We start from the raw sequence: 20,373 nt of genomic DNA, 5'->3' as shown, positions 1-20,373 counted from the left end.
AATGAAGCAAGACCTCTAACAAGTCAACGGGATATATAAGAATATTTTTTATTTCTGAAGTGGGCCAAGAAGCTTTGAAGTTACATTAATACATCCAGATAGAGAATCACACAATCCCTCCTGCTGCAAAGAAAACCTCAGTGAAATGGCTACATGAAAGTCAACAGCAAAATTCCCACCAGTTTCACTGTGAACAAGACTTCAGGCCATAAATCTGTTCTGTAAAGGGTTTCCTACCAAATGTTTGAAAATTATTTTTTCCAAAGGAAAAAAAAACTTAATTGTTTCATTGTATTTTCTATAAAAAGCCGTAACCAAACATTTCATTTTAGATTGGGGTCAATCTCAATTAAAAAATTTTCAGTTCCCACACACATTTTCACAAAGCAGTAGAACTCTGTTGGCTGACATGTTCTGTTGCTAAACTGAACTGACACACAAGAGTTTGATAATGCCAGGCAAAACGTTTTGAACTTTCAGCCCTACAAAAGAAAAAAAATTAGGATATCAAGGTTCTTCTCCAACCCTCCCTCCCAAGTTTTCACAGTACAAATACATATGGTAACACTGCAGTTTTTGAAAGTTATGTTAAAACTACAATTCACATCACAAATGGCTACCACCTGGCACAACCCTACCAAAGCTGAGAAGTTACTCTGGAAAACGGTCCATAATTTGGAACAGAATTCAGCCTGAAGAGCTCCATTTCCCAAAGAGCCCAACAAAACCTTTCCCTTGGCTCTGCTCATTCCTTTTCAGGAGGAGCCCAGCGGAAGGGAGGCAGTCAGTGTGACCGCCAGTTTTGCAGAGTCTGTGAAACTCTTTGGAGACCTGACCCCCGTTCTGGCTCTTGGATTTCCAACAGAGGACTCTATTAAAAATTACCCTCTCCAGGGCCCCAACATCTTCACCCTTAACCTTTCTGAGTCATTAAAGAGTATTCAGCCCATAATACAACAAATACAAACTTCCATTTGCTACATACAAAGCAAACTTCCATTTGCTACAGCACAGCCACCTCAGAAGCTGCTGAAACATAAAGTAACAGCCCAGACTTTGTTCTGCAAGGCTGAAGCCCCAGGAACTGAAAAGAACTTCAGCACTTGCTTGAGCTTAAGCACAAGCTGAAATGCATGGCTGAATAGGAATGGCCTGAGGAATTATGCAAATGCTTAGCTGAATCCGGGTCCAAATATGAATTACTTTAAAAGATAGAGAAGCAAGCAGTGCAATTTAATCATTTTTATCTCCTTACCAAGAATGCACAAGTTCTTACAGCTAATATTACAGCATCTTCTGCTGCCGCCAGAAGCCAAATGACCTATTCTTTAACAGTCAAGCTCTCCTCATTTTCAAACTGAAGATTAGTCCATTTATGCCGAACAGTGGCACAGAATGACAATTTCATAATACACAGATTGAGAGCTATTCCACTCACATGTCACATTACCTTGCCCTTTATCCACTGCACTACCACTTGCAATTGACTATCATGATAATAAGGTGGAGCTGCTTCTAATCTCCAATTTTGTATGTTCTTGGATTCTGGCAATTCATTATACAGTGCCACAGAGTGACCAACTGGATCTGACCTTGAATCTGAACACAGAATCTGAACTCCAGAAAAAGTGGAAACATAACTTATTCATATGAACAGACTGCAGTAAAGTTACAACATGAGCTGGGCACTTCCTTAAAATGCTGAATAAAATGAACCTCCAGCAATGGCACTGCCAAGGGCAGCCAGCACTTCCCAGCAGACTCTCAGCACTGTCCACAAGTGATCCACCCCATAAACATGAAGGCTGATTGCGAAAATTTTTCTACACATGACTAGTCCTTACTTCTGCAAATATTCTCCCAGACATGAGCATTTTCAGGGTCAGATCCCACAGCTGTGCTGCTAATAGGCAGTGCAGTAAGTGTTCAACACAGTTTCCAGTTTGCTCTCCTTGCAGGAATATCAGTGAATCCATAATATAATCTCTGATTATGTCACCATAGAAAACTAATGTGTTACATTAGGCTACCATAACTGTTCCACACACTGAAGCAAGTCTTTATTTCACTGTGATCTGAGCAGAAATGCATTGGAGAAAGTAGAAAGCAATTAATAAATTCTGCTACCAGAAAGAGGATTGTGGTGATTACAGCACAATTGCCATAGAAGATATACAAAAGAGCTTATTGAGAAAACATCCCAATTTAGATTGCACAACTCCAGGGACTTCTTGATAACAAAATACAGAGTATTTTACTTCTAGGTCACTGATTTCAATCTGGCCTCAAAGGAAAAAGTGACTGGAAGCTAATGCCAGTTGACAGTGGTGTGAAAGCTGCAGGGTTGATCTCAGCCCACTTCCTAGCAGATTGGAGGACACAACCCAAGTATTTGTGATTTGTGTAAGTAATACAGCTACAAATTCAGGCTGTGATTCAATGATACTGCAAATCCAGCAGTGGGACTCTTAGGACGAGGAGCTGATATGACACACACAATTCTGTCGATTCCAGCTTGTCTGAAAGCTTTTGACAAGTTAACAGGGCACAAACAGGTGCTGGGGCAGATCAGATATCATTATGCTTTTTACTGCTGTAAGAAAAATCCAGGTTGTGTGTGCCAACCAGTCCAACAGGAATGTAGGTAAGTGCCCACAGCTCACTGGGATCCAGCCTGCCTGGTCTCAAGAGTCACCAATCCATGGCCTCCAAGCTTCATCCTTCAGTGACAGCAGGTGCAGGCTCTGTTGGAGCAGGCACATCAGAACTGAGCTGTTTTACTGTTGCTGGTCACTCTCTGAGCCAGAGACAAGTGAAGGTGCTGTCTACACCTCCTTCTGTCCTGTGAAAGGGTGGAGGCTGCCAGATGGTTTGCAAGTCACCCAGGGCACATAAAGCCACACAGGCATTAAATAGCATAAATAGCGAGGCATTAAATGACACCATCCCTGCTGGCACCACATCCCTGCTCATCAGTGCTCCATTCATTTAAACACTTTAAAGAGAGCAGGGAAATAGGAGATTAGAGAGATGTGCTGCTGCCTTTGATAAGCCTGAAAATAGAAGCAATGTTTGTGTTAATCCTCTAGCAGTAATATAGAAAAGGCACGATTAACTGCAGTTGCAGGAACAGTCTAGTGCAATCTATTTTTCCAGTGAATTTCTCCACGGAAAGATGGGTCACAGGGCACACCTGCAAAATGCATCCAGGCGTTCATGTCTGTATTGTGTCCATGGCCTCTGTTCCAACAGATGTTTGGCCAAAGGATTTCTTCTCCTTTTATTTTATTTTGGGTTTTTTTCTGAACGCACAGGAGCAGAGCAACCCTCCTGCCAAAAGCGCAGTGAATGCAGAGCATTCAGCAATGAAAGGGTGACCTTGATTAGTGTCTAATGTGTAAAAACCAGTTACTTTTCAGCACATAATAAAGTAGAAGTGTTCTGCTATGATCTGCCGGAGTTGTTCAAGCTGCTCTGAGGAATTCTGCTGAAGATGCTGTCTATAAAGTCTCTGCTTCAGGCACCAGCTAATCCTTGGTCCCTCCACCCAGGTGGTTTCTCCTGCTTCACTGCAACATTGCTCCTAGAGAAGAGTGTGTACTGCTTATTACATAACAGGCTATTCCTTAATCAGCAGCACAAATGTTGGGGCAGCTCTACCTGACTTGTACATACAGATGGAAAATGCAGACAGCTTTTAGATTCCTTATTTTCTGTCTTATTTCCTTTTAAAATTATTATATTCTGTAAGCAGTACCTATCCCTCATTGCTGCTAGTAATGGAGAGGAGTGGCCAGCCCTGTAGGTAAGAAAATAAGAAATACTGGATCCAGATACTGAGTGAAAATATCCTTGCTGAGTGTTCCCCTTAGAACTCTACACCTTTGGGAAAGAAGCCAAAAGAGGTTGGATTAGCTGGTGTGAAGGCTTGCAAGATCAACTGTAGCTTGGAAAGGCAATACCATCATAAAGGTGCTACTGAGAATAGAGGGGGATTAACACGGTGTTTGAATGGATCCACCAAGTCTTGGGATGAGGAAACATGAACAGTGTTGGCATTATGTGATTGTAATAAAATCAGGCTGATGATGGAGAGGGGGAAAAAGTGATACCTCTTCTCTACTAAATAACAAGAAAAGAATGCTGGCTAGAAGGCTGCAGTCCCTGTGCACACAGCCACATTTCACAGGAGCTGCAGAGAAAGCTCCCATTTGGGATGGACTCTGCTTTAGCAGAGGCCGCAGAGGAACAGGAATCAGGAACTGGAGGTAGCAGTACAGAAACAAAATAAACCAAGGACTTACCACATTCTTTAAAAACCTAGGGCACTCACGGGACAAAAGCTTCCTTGGGGACATGGGAGGGGGGTAAAATCTGTGCTTTGAAAGGGAAAAAATTCACAGCTTATAAAAAGGAGGGTGGGAATCACAGATCTGGAAACCAAATGCATACAGGGGCTGCACTCTGCGTGCAGGGGGAGGGGTGTTGCAAATGGGAGGAAATATTTTTGTGCTTTTCAGAGATTTCTAACCCATAAACCTACAGCCTTCGCTTCCATGAGGTATTCTGCTCTCTCTCTTCCATTTCAAAGCTTATCTGGAGAGGAAACTGTTAAGCTGTTAGCATTTCAAAGAAGGGAAAAAAGTTAAGGAGTTTTTAATTTTAAAAAAAAGAAACTTCTTTATAGCTGCATAATCAGTTAAAAGTTGCCTGTGGTGTTATGTCCATGTGCTAAGTTTCCTTAGGGATCCACTTACATCTGCATAATCATCTATTTTAATTATATGATGCCATAGGGTATATGATACTGTATGGACAAGTAAAGAGACAAGGAGATGACAGTGGCACAGAAAATACAGCGACCACATTTCCATCAGCAAAAATGACTGTTGCATGCAGTCATGAGCATGGGATAGAGGAGGAAAAGTCACGTGAAATGAGTTACTTTAATTCGTCAAGTCCCTAAAATAAATTCCTTCAATCCCTTGTGAGGCAGATTTTCTCTCTCTTCTGTTCCACATCTCAAACCCAGTATGATTTCCCGCTCCAGACTGTGGCAATACACTTCAAGCCAAGGCATCCATCTTCTCCAGACTATGATCCCAAGTCTCTGCCATTTCAGAAACCCCCACCTCAGAGCAACCCCCCCAATCCCAACTCAAAATCCCACCATTTCTCCAACCTCCCTGTTATCACCTTTGCATATATAAACACTGACATTATCTGTACAAAGAAAGATCAGGAACTTCTGGTATCTGAAGAATCCCAGATCACTCCTTCCAACCTTGAAATGTTCCCATTTCCTAACCTCATTTGCAATGGAGGTGATACAAAGAATGAGACTTGTTGACATCGACCACAGCAGAAGGATCTCCAAGCTGGAGAGAGATCAGGGGAATATGGCCTGTGCACAGCCAGATCTCTGAACAGCACATGCTGTTTATCACACCAAGCCAGAGTCATGACTGCATCTCTTCCTGGCAGATGAATCCTTTCTCTTCTTTTGTTTTTCTCCACCAGTGGGTGTTGTGCTCTCCCAGCACCTCTCCAGAGACCAGCAAAGACAGTGGTAGGTACAGTGGCAGCACATCTGCATTAGTCATTTCCCAGTGATCTTTACTAGCTGCTCTGACCCCTGTAAGCTTATGCAGATTTTGTAATGATGGATTCTTAGATCTCTTTTTGGAGGTGAATCCCAGCAAATTACAGCACTGGTGAAGGCACCAGGACCAGTGATGAAGCTGTCACACCTGAGATCCTTAGGGACACTAGGAGGTGAAGGGTCTACCTGAAAAACAGAGCAAGGGAGGACTTTTCAAAAATTAAAATTTCTGGCAGAAAGCCAGACAGTGACATGAGCAGTCTAAAAGAGCTGCCAAAGCTTGTCTTTCAAATGTTTTGTTCTAACTATCAGGACAGCACATCCAACCACTGAAAATCAATTCAACAATATCTGGATTAGTAACTTTACTTGCTCTGCTAGAGACTGAAACACACTTGGCTGGAAAGGAGTTTCCAGGCCTGAAACTGCAAAGGCTCAAATTTAGTTACAGATTGAGCTTTAACTCCTGAGTACACTTGAACTTTGTTCTAACTATAAGACAAAAGATGCACAAGACAGAACTAAGCAGCTTAAAACAATGCTGTTGACATTCACAATTTCATAAAGAATGGTTTCACCTACCAGAGGGGAAAGATGATCATGCAAGTGGGTAAAATATATTAAACCAGGAAAACAGTGCTAGCATTCCCCATAAAGAAAATACTCTGTAATTACCAAGAGACAGGATATGGATAAGCAGTTTTCAAGAGGAAAGCCCCTCTATCTCATTAAACAGCTGCTTCATTCCTGCATTTTTTCCCTGTTCAACTCTTCACCTTTAATCTGCAATCCTCAGCTATGCTGCACACACCAAGAATGCAAAGCTGACAAGCACAGGAGGGCCTCCCTTATCAGCTTAGGATAAAAGCAAGAGATCCAAAGGATGGATTGTCTGTGATTTTTCATTGCAGACTGGTAGATATTTTATGCTGGTTTCAGACAGGCTAAAGATTTGGAGATCTGAAGATTCATTTATCTTGAAAGATTTGGAAGAATATTGGTAGAAAATAACAGGTGAACCTCCACATAGGAAGGAAGGAAGTGCCATGGTGTGGCTGTGTGGCAGGAGCTGGGGACAGGGGGGCTCTGCCCTTCCTCCCCCTCACAGAGGACTGAGCACTCCCAGTGCTGCTAAGAGGAAGATGCAAATCAATGAGTCAGTCCTCTCTCCCCACAGGATGCAAAAAAGGGTACGTGCAGGTATAAAGTCTGCAGTAATATGCCAGCAAAGGAAGTTTCTTGATAATCCCAGTGACTGCCTTGTGGCCTTTAGAAGGAGGATTTCGATTTTTCCTGAGGACAGCAGGTAACCCCAGGACACTGCTGAGCCACTGTGGCAGGCAAGAGGAGCACAGAGGCTCCCAGGCCCTCTTCCTTGCTGTCTGAATAAAGCTCCTGAGTACAGAATAGACAGCTTGGTCAGGGCCTTCCTTATCCTCCCCTCCCTGCTGTGATCACAGGGAGCTCCCACTCCAGGCCTCTGATGTGTTGGCAGCCTCTATAATTTAGAGTAGCTGTGATTTATGGCTTGGACAGAGCCTGTACTTAGGGAGTACCAAGGCAGGGCTGGCCTGACCAGTATAACTGTGTCATTGCCGCCCTTTGTATTGATCCAATGAGTGATGGAAGTGAAGAATTCAACAGCATTCGCTGTCTGTAAGGAACAGCGAAGGGACAGGAGCTGGGGTGGAGGCAGGGATTTAATTACCCCTCACACCCAGCACCAGAAGCCAGAAGTGTGATGGTGACACTCTGTATTGATGGGGGAATCACTCTCAGTGACCTCCCTCTGCACCTCCGCTCGGTGAGGCAGGAAACGGCAACCAGAATGAGAAAATTTTTTGAATGCTTCATCCTGCATTAATCACGTACCGTATCCTTCTCCTCATCTAGTCTCAGGGGGAATGTCACAGGCACTGGAACAAGTGAAATGAGGGGAAGTTTACAGTTGCCTAAATCTAAGAGAGAGAGAGGTGTTTGTGTCACACAGCATGTTGTAGCTCCCACTATAAATTCATGGGCAGATTTCCAACAAGTAATAGGGAGCCAAATCCAAACTATTCAGTGAAAGGCTTGAGCAACCTTTAATCAGACTCCTAATTGGTCTTTTCCTCTGTTTCAACATTTGTTGTTTGAGGAAACCAACAAAAGTTCCCAAATGAGCTTTTTAAAGTGCCATTCAGGATATAATCAGGTCTCTTTGAAAAGGGACAGCTCTAAATTCAGTCATAAATATTTAATACTGTTGTATGCCAAATTTAGCAAATGGTTTTACTGGGGACCTGTATTTATCAAATTACCACCTTCAAGACAAATGCTTACGAGGAATGCTCAGTCTTCCTAGACCTTATTCTGCTAATGAGGGCATGCCCCATCTTTTCCAAAACACCACTTCTAAGACAATGGTCCAGTTTTTACATTACAGCTGTGTCTGCCTTGTACTGGCTGAGTAGCTGTCATTTGGATTCCTCCTATCAACTCTGAATTCCCTTTCATCTAGGGTCTGTGTAATGTGATGGCAGCCCAGAGCAGTGACCTATGACTATGCTTGACTTCTTATCTCATGACATGTGGACTAACTTACAAATGCAGGTAATTAGTTAAAGACGTTTCATGACAAATTAGACTAATGGAATTGTAATGGTTAAATTAAGTCTTGGGGTCAGTTTTAAGGTCCCTTGTTAGGGGTGATAGTTAAAATGCAAGCTGTCAGACTCTGGGAAGTATCTTGTTTCTTTTAATAAAGTGCTTCTTTTGCATGTGAAAAGCCAAGGACATAACTGCCTCGATAGGGTCTGATCCAAGGGAAACAATCTGGTTGGCAGTTTTTGGATAAGTCCCCCAGTCCTGCCCCCAGACTGTGTCCTATAGGCAAGACACACAGTGGAGAGGAGCAGTAAGTGTGCAGAAGGATCAAAGCACACAACTTTGCACTGCTCTGAACACTAATCTCTCACTCTCCCCTTGCACCTTTCAACTGAAAATTTCATCTGACATCTTTCTTCAGGGAGGAAGTTAATTTTGTAAAATCAAACAGTCCAACATAAATTAAACAGATAAATCATGTCCTGTTATCCACATCCTTCCTCCAGAAGGAGTCTGCAAGGCTCTCCCTGTAGGCCCTTCTAACAACAGAGCGACTTGATAACTCACACACTGCTAAGGACAAATGGGAAAGGAAGAGGCAACAAAATGGAAAACATTATTCTGCAATTTTGTCATTCCCCAGTGTGCCCATGTCTTGAGCACTGCCTGCAATTCTGTTTGTGCAATCTCAAAAAGGTACATTAGAGTGAGGAAAAGCAACAAGAACATCAGAGGTACCAAATGGCTTCTGTGGCAGAAGGGACTTCATACACAAGACTCCTTTGCTTGGCAAACAATAGCTGAACTTGGATGTGATTGAGGTATTTAGCATGGAGTGGGATGGAGAAAGCAAATGGAGTAATTGCTCTTCTTACAATAAAAGGAAACACTTTTTACACAGTTGGTAGTTGCATGTGGATGTTCACTGATATAGAGTCCAAAGGAATAAGTGCATTGAAAAAAATAGATAAATTCATGGGAATCTAACAGCCACTACATACTGCAATTCAGATACAGCCTGGAGCTCAGCAGGTGCCTCCACATTGAGCACCAAAGCTGGAAAGACATCAGAAAATTGAGTTCTCTCTAGTACCATCTTATGCTCTTTCCTTACACTTCCAGCACTGCAGTCTGAGACAGGACACCAGGCTGGGCAGGTCCTTGTTCTGACTCGACAGGGCCCCTATCATCACCTGGTCTTGGGTCTCTCCTCACTGCAAACAAATAAATCACAGATAAGGTTAAGCCACTTCCCTTTAAAGGCAGGCCTGACCTCTGATGGCCATGGCAAGGAACAGCTCGATTCAGAGCTGTCTGCTGGCCCGGGATGGGCGTGGTGAGGGCAGGAGGAGCTCATGGATGTCGGTACATGTACGTGGGACTGGGAACGAGACAGGGTCCCTAATTACACAGTCTCCATTTTCAGCTTCATGCACATGCTTTGATCTTTCCTTTTCCAACATAAACACAGAGCAGAGCACAGATTTAGACAGAATCTCCTGCTGAAACCCTGCACTGCTCCCAGCCCAGGCAGAGAACCAGACAGCGAGTGACACAAGGCAGCTGTTTGCTACATCCCTGCATCCACACTCTTGGGACATAATGGCAAAAAGCGCCGTGCAAGGACTCCTAAAGAAGAGAGAGTAACATAAGTATGTGCTCAGATACCATTCCAGAGCCAGTCCAGGCAGCTCTGGCAGGCACAGTACCCTTCACTGATGTTTACCTCTTGAAACTAGGATGAGTCTGTTGAATTCACCTTAAAAAATAAATATCCAAGCCAGAAGAACAGAGCCCGCTCTGATTTGGTACTTCTGCTTGGTCTTCTGCCATGTAGGCAATCAGTGTCCTCCCCAGTCCCACAGTGCTGGTGGCTGTAGGAGATGGAGACCCCACATTCCAGTCACAGTGTGCTCTCTTCCTGACTTGTGGCACTCACTGCCCACGTGTGCCCCTGCCCCTGGCTGCACCTGGGGCAGCTTGCACAGCTCATCTCTGGAGCTCCCCAAGTCCCAGCCAAAACAGTGCTGTCATTGCTTCTCTTCCTACCCTTTTCTCCCAGCACACACACACAGAGTAACAAGCCAGATCTCTGGTGCTTAAAAGGAACACTTAAATTATTAATGTGCATCAAAGGAAAATAATTATTCTTTAGCACACTTACTACACTTTTTGTCAGGACTAAAACTGCAGGGATGGAGAATTAAGGTATTCAATATGCATGTGAGTTACCAGTAAGATGACAGGAGGAAATCAAGGCCAACATTTACTCAGTGCCTTGACTTAATACATCTTTCCTTTCCCTAATTCCTGGCATTCAGACTTTTTTCATATATGCATAAGGACCAAATGACACTCAAATGCAACAATTCTCCTCCACCAAAAAAAAAGGACTCAAAATCCCATTAATAGAACTATGCAGAATTCATTGCATTGTGCATCCTTGTAAATATGCATGCACACTCTTTTTATATCAGTTCATGTACGTGAAATAGTAATAAGTAATAAACACAAAAATATAAAATGAGAGCCTCATGTTGTTACTACACTACAGTTCTTCTTCTTTATGTGAGAGCTTTTAGCATTAATAGCTAGAGGAGAGTACACACAAGTCACTCTGAGTTGAGAGAACTCATTAAGTTCTGCTGGTTTCTATTACAGAGATGGGACTATTTGGACCTTGAACATAAGACAGAAAGACGTGAATAATGATTTATTTGGAATATAAGAGAGAGAAGATACTTCCCATTAGTGGGATAGCAGCAGCTGTTAACTCTGTAGAGCATATATGTATTAGTTTGAAAAGTCTGTAGGTAGGGAAGATATTTCAGCCTCAAGTATCCTCATAAGACACTGACATACTTAAGCTGCAGTTTGCAATATGTTTGTAGAGTTAATGCTTGACAATTTTTTGGTTTAGTATTATTTTACAGAAGTGATACCAGGATGGTGTTGTCAAATAAATTATTATGTAAGATGCATAACCAATGGATATAAAAGAAAAATAATTTGAAAAATGGATAACATATCTAATCTAATATCTGTCTTTAGTTTTGCTTTGAGAGAGCCAGAAAACAGGGCTATTCAAGAGTTTGCCTTTGGTAGAATACTTACTCAATCCTAGTAATAAAGGATAACAAACACTTATCTTCTTTGCTTCCACTGCACAAAGATAAAGATATTTCCTAAAATAACTTTGATATTTCCATGTAGGACGAAGCTAATTAGATTCACAGAGTCACAGAAATCCTAGTTGGAGGAGACCTCTGGAGATCTGCAGTCCAGCCTCCCACTCAAAGCAGGAGTGCTGCCAATACCAGATCAGGTCATCCACAGCTTGGCCCCACAGCCTCTTAAAAATATATAGAGACAGAAATTTCACAACCACTTTTGGTGACCTCTTCCAGTGCCACACCACCCTCTTGATGAAGAAATCTAGCATGAGAAAGTCTGTTTAGAGTGTAGTATCTTGTAAAAGACTAATGAAGGTCAACTAAATTTTGTTCTTAAGAAAGAAGATGTCCCTAAAAGTCTTGTCTCGCTGTTAATTCTCACAGAAAGAGTAAAACCCAGTTAAAGAATAGTATTTACTGGCCTATGTCTATTTTAATCTCTCACCAGTGAATATATCTTCAAAATAACCTTCTGATGGTATGGAAATGTTCTCAGTTTTAACTGATGGAAGGATAGCTGAGGTGAACAGACACTGTGTGTTCAATTACACAGCATATCTAAAACAAAGCCGGGAGCTGAATCCACATTTCCTATGCACTGCATAGCTGAGTTAACCACAAAATCACTTTAGTGTTACTTAGCTTTCTTTTCTCACCAGCTACTGCAAAGGTAAGTTGCAAAAAAGTTGAAATAAGTGTCTAAGGGCAGCAGGAATGATGATAGCCTTTGTCAGGATCTGAAATTTAGAATTGCTCTTTGTTACTACGTAAGAAAAAGTCATTCTTCCTTATCCCTGTAAGTATGGAGCTCACTTGGATCTCAGTCTGTCATTCTTTCACTTCTTCTTCACTGAGATGGATCCTGCAGTTCCTCCTGGAGAATGTAAATCGAAGTCATTGACTGGAACTCACATTGACTTTAGATTTCTATCAGATTTCAAAGATGCCACCAGAACCTTTGAGAAGGGTTCAGTCTTTAAAGAAGCACTTAAAAATCACAAGGAGTGATCGGAATGCAGCAGTAGGGGTGGCAAAAGCAGGGTTCAGTGTGTGTATCTACACTCCTAAAATGGATCATCTGGAATGTCATTGAGTGTCTTCTCAGAAGAGCAAAAGAGTAGCCAAGTCTCTGTGCTCACTTCCTATCATTTTATTCCTATCCTTGTTGTGCCACAGGGTCAGTTTATCTAACAGTAGGAACTGACTTCATGGAATGAGGATTTACTCCTGAGAATGGGACCACTCAAACCCCTGCAGAGGTGCTGTTTTGTACCTGCAAACCTTCTCTGCACTCATCTGGTGATAGCAGAGAGATGCAGCTCCCATTGCTATCTCTGAGCACACAGTCCCCTGTTAGCCGAGATCATGCAGTGCCCCTTTTACTGCAGCAATGTAAACATTTACCAAGAGAAGACAAGGAAATATGATCTGACACAAGAAGATTAAGCTGTATGGGTTTTTCACAGGAAGCCAAGTCCTTTAGCTGTCAGGTAGAAGCCACAGAGTGATGCCTATTGTTTCTGAAAGAGTAATTACTTCTGATTGCTTCCGAGTACACTAATTTGTCTTGATACAGAATGACAGCATAACCCAGAGCAGTGGATAACTGCATTACTTTACCTGTGTACAGGTTTTCTAGGGCTGGCAAGTACACCTGTGCTGGTTTGAGCAGCACTAGAGCATTGCACTCACACTTTGCAGGGCTGCACCCACAGGAGCAGAACCTGCTGCTTCTGCCTGGGCAGTGCCCTCACTTGGTGCTGAGATGGGATCCCAGAAAACCCTGGCTGGTCAGGGATGGGGCTAACTCAACACAGCATTTTGGAAAGGCAAAGGGGACTGGGAACAGCTGGATTCTAAAAAGGAACAACTAAACTGACTGACTGAGTGATAGGACTGCAATTGCTGGTTTTCTGATCTGCTCTTACTCTCTCATATTCTCATATGCATGATATATGCTGCATATGCTGCTACCTGAATCCATGCATGCACCTATGAAAACCTTTTGCTAGTTTCATCCAAATAAATTGTATTCAGTATTATTCCTTCCAAAAGGTAGGAATAAAGAGAATAGAGGGAAAACTTGCTACTTCACAAAATTGCTGGAAATGTCAGAATACACTGTGGGTGCCACCAAAAGTCCTATTGTTCAGGGATGACTTGTCTATGTCACTATTTTATGTGGTTGTTGCAGGGCAGGAAGAATCCCTGCACCAGTCAAAGAATCCTGGTTTGTCAATGCTTTGCTCCTGTGGTGCAGTCAAATCAGGAAAGTCTAGAAATTTTGCAAACTGAAAGCCAAACAAAATGTCCAGATTAGGTCACTCAGAGTGTTTTGTTGTAATTTTTACACATTTTGTAAATGTGTAAAATATGTTTTACACATTTTGTAAATGTGTAAAATGTGTTTCTATTTTAATTTTATTAATTTAAATCTTCTGATGTCAATTACCTTAAAACTTTGAAGTAGAAAGTGACTTCAATTGAAATAAAAATATCAAGGTTTCAGGTAAAAAAATGTCAAAAAATACTGTCATGCACATTCTGAAAAAGCAGTTCCATGCTTTGGCTGACCTAGAGAAGATCCTGGTTCACAAATCATTTCAATTTTGAAAAATTAGCATTTCCAAGAGGGGAAAAATAGTGAAAGGAAAAACAAAAATCATAAAAGGATCCCTGATTGGTCCTAAACAAAAGTACACCAAGGCTGTTATCCAGTGACGCTGTCTATTTGCAGAAAACAACAGTTTTATCATCACTGACTGATGTTTATCATAAATTACTCTGGTCAGTCAGAAGCTGCCCAGGACTTGAAAGTCAGATCCACAGAACTGCAGTGAGTGGGTCTGACCATCATGCTCCCAAATTTCAGCTGTCATCCAGAAATTCAAAAGCCAGAGGAGAAGCATTGCACTGTTTTTCCCACCCTCCTGGCATCCCTCAGATTCTCCTTATGTCACTTTACAGCCATAGCAGCTCCCTGCTGCTCTTCACATTTTCTGACACTTCTAATAATTCTGGTCTTAAAATTTCTTCTTTGCAGGGAGAACAGTGAAGGCATTTCAACACTTATTGCAGATTCATTGCCACCTAAAAAAAGACAATGCTCACCTCACGTTACCTCTGTTGTGGTAAAATTATTATTTTTAAGATCTGAGAGGGTTGGCTAAGTTTATCCTAACTAGAAGAATGCTCTTTTTGGCTTAGCAGCCTGTGATTGTTCCCAGCTTCCCACTTCTGAGGCAAGATAATACTGAGTGTGCCACTCCTGTGGGCTCCACCAAGAGCCAGCTCTCCATAAGGCCTCGTTATCTACTTTGATTCATTCTCAGAACTGTGGCAGTTAAGAAGCTTTTAAGGACTCTCCCTCCCAGGGATGGCTCCCTGCCTTTGTTAGCCTAAATGATGTTTTCTTCACCTGGTTTGTTATTTTCTGAACCAGTATTTAGGCTGGATCTCTGCAACCACTTGGAGAAAGGGGTCCAGGTGTTCTCTCACTGATCAGAGTTAAAAAGGCTTCTGTCTATTCCAGATTGTACCTGTGTCATGATGCTCTTGGAGTCCCCATTGTCTCCAACCTCTTTCCTGGGGGCACATCCCACCGTGCCACAGACACTGCAGAGGGAGACAAGAGCTCATGGGAAATGCAAGGCCCCAGCTGCACATAAATCTCTGGGGTCATCATGGGAAGCACCAGAGCCCCGAGGGCTGCACAGGGGCTGGGTGCCAGTGTGTGCAGGCAGAACAAGACCTGCCATAGGAGGAGAGCTCAGGATGGTAAGTAATGAGGACTCAAATAACAAGAGCTGCAGAGGATTTGCAGAGCTGATGGACAAAATGAGTGGCCAGAGACTAAGCAGGGATCACAGCCACTGACTCATCCTCAGGAGCCCCTGCTGCCTGCAGCAGCCAGGAGCCCACCCTCTGCAGCCAGAGCTGGAACAGGAGTGGGTCTGATGGCTCGGCACACACCTGATCCTCCATCATCCATCACTGTGTCACAGTTGTGCACCCAGTCAGGACAGGCCCCAAGGCAGTAAAATGTCACCTGCCTGCTCTCCCAAGTGCTCACAAGCACAGAAAAGATCCCTGTGACTGTGCAGACAGATTTTTGGAATCCATGTGTATGGATGCTTCGGGTGTGATCAAGCTAAATCCTAATTACAGTCAACACAAGCACCTCTCCAGCATCCAACATCCATGGGATAGCACTCTGAAAGCAAATAGTATTTCAGAATGACTTCAGTTATTTACTCTGCAAATTTTGCTGGAGTAGCAAAGAAATTTGGCTCATGAAAGCCTAAAGAGGATCTCATGTATAATTTTTAGCTAGAATTTCTTGATTTAATTCTGTTTACAATGAGAACATGAGATCTAATTTTCCACTGGACATTAATTTAGAGAGTTTTCTGAATTTAAAAACAATAAAAATGAAGATCAAAATGAGACCAGTTCTTAAAATAATCTATAGAAAATTAAATAACTTTAAAGCGTTAAAAATAATTGTGTATTTATGCTAGAAAACAGTTTTTTCAGATTTGAATTATGCATTGTGAAATAAAAAGAACATAATAAATGCCTCTCCTCATTTGTGTGGGCTTCATGATAAAAAGAACTGATAAATAGGTCAAGATTAAAAAAAAAAACGGATGTCGTGGTTTGGAAGTCTTGTTTTGTGTTATAGAAGTAATAAAGTAATAAATCAGCATTAACATAAACACATTTACTCCTCCTCTCCAAAGCAGTTAATTGTTTCACGTTATCAATAAATATGTAACATTATTGATGATGTTTTCTTTTCTTAAATCAACCCTGAAGTAATTCTATTGATTTCCACTGAGTTACCAAAGACCAGTTTAGACCCACTATGACCATTTAAATATATAACTCTGGAAAGCACCTTTCCATAAGATCTGTGACATTAGTTGCCATTATTCAGTGTTTCCAAATACAGTTCTTCCATTAAAGTTATTTACCGGCTTCTTACACTGCAGTTTATCACAACGTTCATTATTCCCTCTAGGAGTTGCACTAAATCACCCAGCTGACAGCTCAAGTGATCCAGCTCCCTGACTGCTGGTGCTTCTAAAATAATCAAGGTCCAAACCGCCTTCTATAAAGCTTCCATTTAATCAGTGCTGACATGCACCTTAGATTGCACTTCAGGAGGTGCCAGCAGAGCCTCCAGGGCTTTGTGCCTTTATCACCAGGCAGACAGGACCTTGTTCTGCTGGCAGGTCACGCCGGGAGCCCAGCCCTTCGTGTGAAAGTCACTGCCTGGGAGGGGGATTTGCTTTACTACCAAATCTCCCTGCACCTTTACAGCTTTGACCCAAGTCAAGGAGGTGGGGAGTGGTGGTATTTGTTTTTACTCCAGGGAAGCAACAAGAGCAGAAAGCCCCTTGCAGGATGAGCCAGATGACAGTCAGGACCAGGTACAGCCTCTGAGTCCTTGCCTGCACATCATGGGTCCAGTAAAACAACTGTCTTGATGAGAAGCTGGATATTTTTCTTCTGACAATAGCAGTGTCAGCAGAAACAAGTTTTCTTCCAGGCATAGTTCATGCAGCATGGGAAACTAGTTTGAAGCAGATTGGCAAAAGATTACTATTATTCTGCCAATATAAGCCATGTCTGCACTAGGGAGCTTCTGCCCCCAGTGCTCAACCAGTCAAGCAGGCCTGTGGATAGACTGACAGATATACAAGGAAACTTCCTTTCTTTCAGTGGTACTAGCATGGATTTGTCCTGATAAAACTGTGAAGTAGATACTGGCCCTCTGTTCATTCTTTGGCACTTAAATGGTTTTCTGAAGAGCCACAAGAGTCAGTGCTATAACAGTGAGCCATAAAAACAGACAGAAAATATAAACACATCTGTCCCCATCTCCCATAAAAATTAACAACATTGCACCGAAGAAATACTTTATAAAAGTTCCAGGCAAAAAATATATTCTTTGAATGATTTTTAATAAAAAAAGTGAAAATTTCCCACTGAAGACTAAACTTCAAGCAAAACGATCTTGTCAAGAATCCAATTTTCCACTGAAAAGCATGATAGGCTCTCCCTTAATAACAATAATAACAATCACCACTGCCAGTGTGCTACAGATGGAGCAATGAAGCAAGAAAATAGCATGTTCTTTAGGAGAACAAGAAGAATAGGCAGCATTGCCCTGGACACCGTGCTAATAGCAGTTTTTGATCGTGGTACAGCAGCGTTTCCTGCTCGGGAGCTACAGCTGACATGGAGCACTGCAGGCTGCTTTTCAACACCTTCACACTTGCTGCTCTCACTCGGAAAACTGTCAGAGGGAAACCACCACATACTGCAGCAGGATGAATTTTAATTCCAGTTTTACAAATTTGCATCAGAAAACATTGAAGACTGATGCGAGGAAGCTTATCTGGAGGAAGGAGATAAGATCAAGCAGGAAAACTCACTTCTTCCAGACCTTGTGCAGAGGGCTGCAGAGAAATGCATCAAAAACAAATACATAAATCAAGATATATCAGTCCTTGGGATATAGAAAGATACTTCCAGCAAAATACACAAGATTTGGAGTAGAAGATGAGACAGAAGAAGGAAATGTTTTTTCATCAGGCCCATCCTGGTTTAGATGAGATACCAGCAAGAAGGCAGAGCTGGGAACAGATTTCAGGTCTCAAAAGTCTTAAGATGAACTGCAAAGAAAAACTGATCAACTTAGAATTATCTGAATTATGCTCGTGGTGGAAAAGAAACAGAGGAGGGAAATAGAGATATTTGGTCAGTGGGTTTTGTTTTTGTTTTTTTTTTTTTTTTTTTTTTTTTTTTTTTTTTTTTTTTTTTTTGAGATCCCTCTATTTTTGTGCTGCTAAAGCAATTGTGCTTCAAAATTCTGTGCAAAGCAGGTGCATTCTGTGCAAGAACATATCCTTGCATGCATAAACTGAAAAGTTCTGAGTATCCCTGTGTCTGAGTCCGGGAAAATCTGTGCTCCACTCTGAACAGAGCCCTCACACCAGGGCTGAGCACAGACCCTTCAGAGCACTCACACCCACAGTGGCTGAAAAGTCAAGCCTCTCCCAGAGCTGCCTAGGAGAGGTTTGAGGAAGGGGAGCTCTGCAGAGCTTTGCTGCTGTGACAGAATCCTTTGCATATTTTCAGTGCATGAACATTTAAGTAGGCCTGATGTACAATGAAACCTTAGAGATTATGCCCTGGGAAGACTGCACGAGGATCCAGCAGGTCCCACAGATCTGTGAGTGAAGGCACCAAAGCTGCTCTGCTGGCTTAACTCATCACAGGGACATGAAAGGCACAGAGCGTGAGGTGGCTGATGGCTTTTCCTCTCTGATTTGAAGACTGGAGCAGGAAGTGCTTGGCACAACTGTGGGATCATTTTCAGGCTTTGCCCATTTTCTATGACATAACTGCTTTCTTTGTTACTTCCTACAAAATTTAGACTTACACTGTCGTGTAGCTCATTTCACTAGTTGACAACATCAATAAATTGATGACTGTTTCCTTAGAATATCCTGAAGTTCAGTCCAGATCTATCTGAAAACAATAGGTGCTTGTCCAGGGACACCAGAGGAGCTGGGATGTGCTGAAAGGGGAGGAGAGAGGTAGATCACTTGGTGGATCTACTTTTTAAAATATCTTCTAATCAAGGGAGAGGCAAAACTGGTATCTCAGCTTTACAGATGAAAACAACAGTATAGTTTGGGAAGATTCCTGCACTGTGGTGTCTAAAAGTAGGTCTCTGCTGCAAAGAGACTTCTACAGAAAATCTACATACAGTTAAAGACCTAAGTGCTCAGAGGCAGATACTCAGAAGTGGCAAGCAGCCATAATTCCTCCTGAAACCACTGGAGTTTTATGGATGGAACTGAGGAAGCACTCTCTCCGCAAGAGAAGTTGCTGACAATAAATCAGCAGCAAGTGTTGCAATTACTGCCCCACACAGTGTGATGCCTTGCTTGATGCTGCCTCCACAGAAAAGAAATTCTATTGATGGTACTTCTCACAGTGGCACTGGGAAAAAAAAAACAACAACAAACAAAACCAACTTCACAGCAGTTTTGGCACAAGGAAAGATCCAGACAACTGCCAGTCTGCACTTCAATACACAATCCTGACCAGGAGGAAAATGACTCATGCAAAGTCTGGAGCAAGACATGGTATAATGCTTTCATATGGCCCCAGACACAATTATAATTCCTCCCATCAGCTCTTCCTGCTGACATCAGCTTTCTCATTGGTTTGGCCTAATAATTAGAAAAGTTCTTAGAACTTAACCAGAACATCATTGTTCCCATGGAAAACACCCCACTGCTCCTGTGATGGGAAATAGCTTTTTTCCTCTTTCCTTTTGAAAATTTTACTGCTGATCTGGCTAGGCCAGGCTCCAAGTCTAAGCTAGGTTTCAGTGTGCTTTTACAACACTGGCTTCGCATCGGCATCTCCCACTGCTTCTGAAATCAGCCAGAGAAAATGAGCCTTTGTAGGGAGCAAGCAGAAATGTCCCAGAAAAACAGATGAGCAGCCTGGACTATACCCTGGCAGCAGAGCAGGAGGGGGAAAGGCTTCTCACACTGCCCTCCCTGCCCCAGGTCCTGTCCCCTGGCTCCGGGTTGCTGGGAAGGAGGAACCCTGGTGCCATCACAAACCCATCCAAAGGCAGCAGCGCCACGGAGAGAGGAAGAAAGAGCAGTTAATGAACATCACTGGGGAGAGTGTGAGCTGCTCCTGGGATTCAGTGTGTGGCAAGCAGAGAGGTGATCAGAGGCAGCAGCAGCCAACAGATGTCTGGCAACGCTGCTCCAAGGGAGCCCTGGTGTGATGGACATAAGGGAGGGGGGCAGGAAGGGAGGAAAGGAGAGACGGCCCCCAAGGATCAGGCTGGATGGTCCCTATTTGCAGGAGGCTGACAGGAGATATTCCTGCAATCCCAACATGCCCTTGGGGGAATGAATTGGGTCAACCTTCTCTGGTAAATCCAATCTCCCAACTTCCCTGTGCTATTTC

General features: G+C 42.7%; 1 long non-coding RNA gene across 2 annotated transcripts in view; it reads right to left on the bottom strand.

Moving 5' to 3' along the window:
- The window catches only part of LOC127059890 (uncharacterized), a 65,321-nt gene that overhangs the window by 6,126 nt on the left and 38,822 nt on the right, over positions 1-20,373 (bottom strand). Inside the window, exon 1 of one of the 2 annotated variants that reach the window (XR_007778214.1) lies at positions 1,256-1,400. The exons of the other annotated variant lie outside the window; for it this stretch is intronic. This is a non-coding gene — a long non-coding RNA (uncharacterized LOC127059890). Of the gene's footprint in view, positions 1-1,255; positions 1,401-20,373 lie in introns of those variants that run through there. 2 annotated transcript variants of the gene reach the window in all.

This window comes from Serinus canaria, chromosome 9 (genome assembly GCF_022539315.1).
Source record: "Serinus canaria isolate serCan28SL12 chromosome 9, serCan2020, whole genome shotgun sequence".
Lineage (NCBI taxonomy): Eukaryota > Metazoa > Chordata > Aves > Passeriformes > Fringillidae > Serinus > Serinus canaria.
This window is presented reverse-complemented; position numbering and strand designations above follow the sequence as displayed.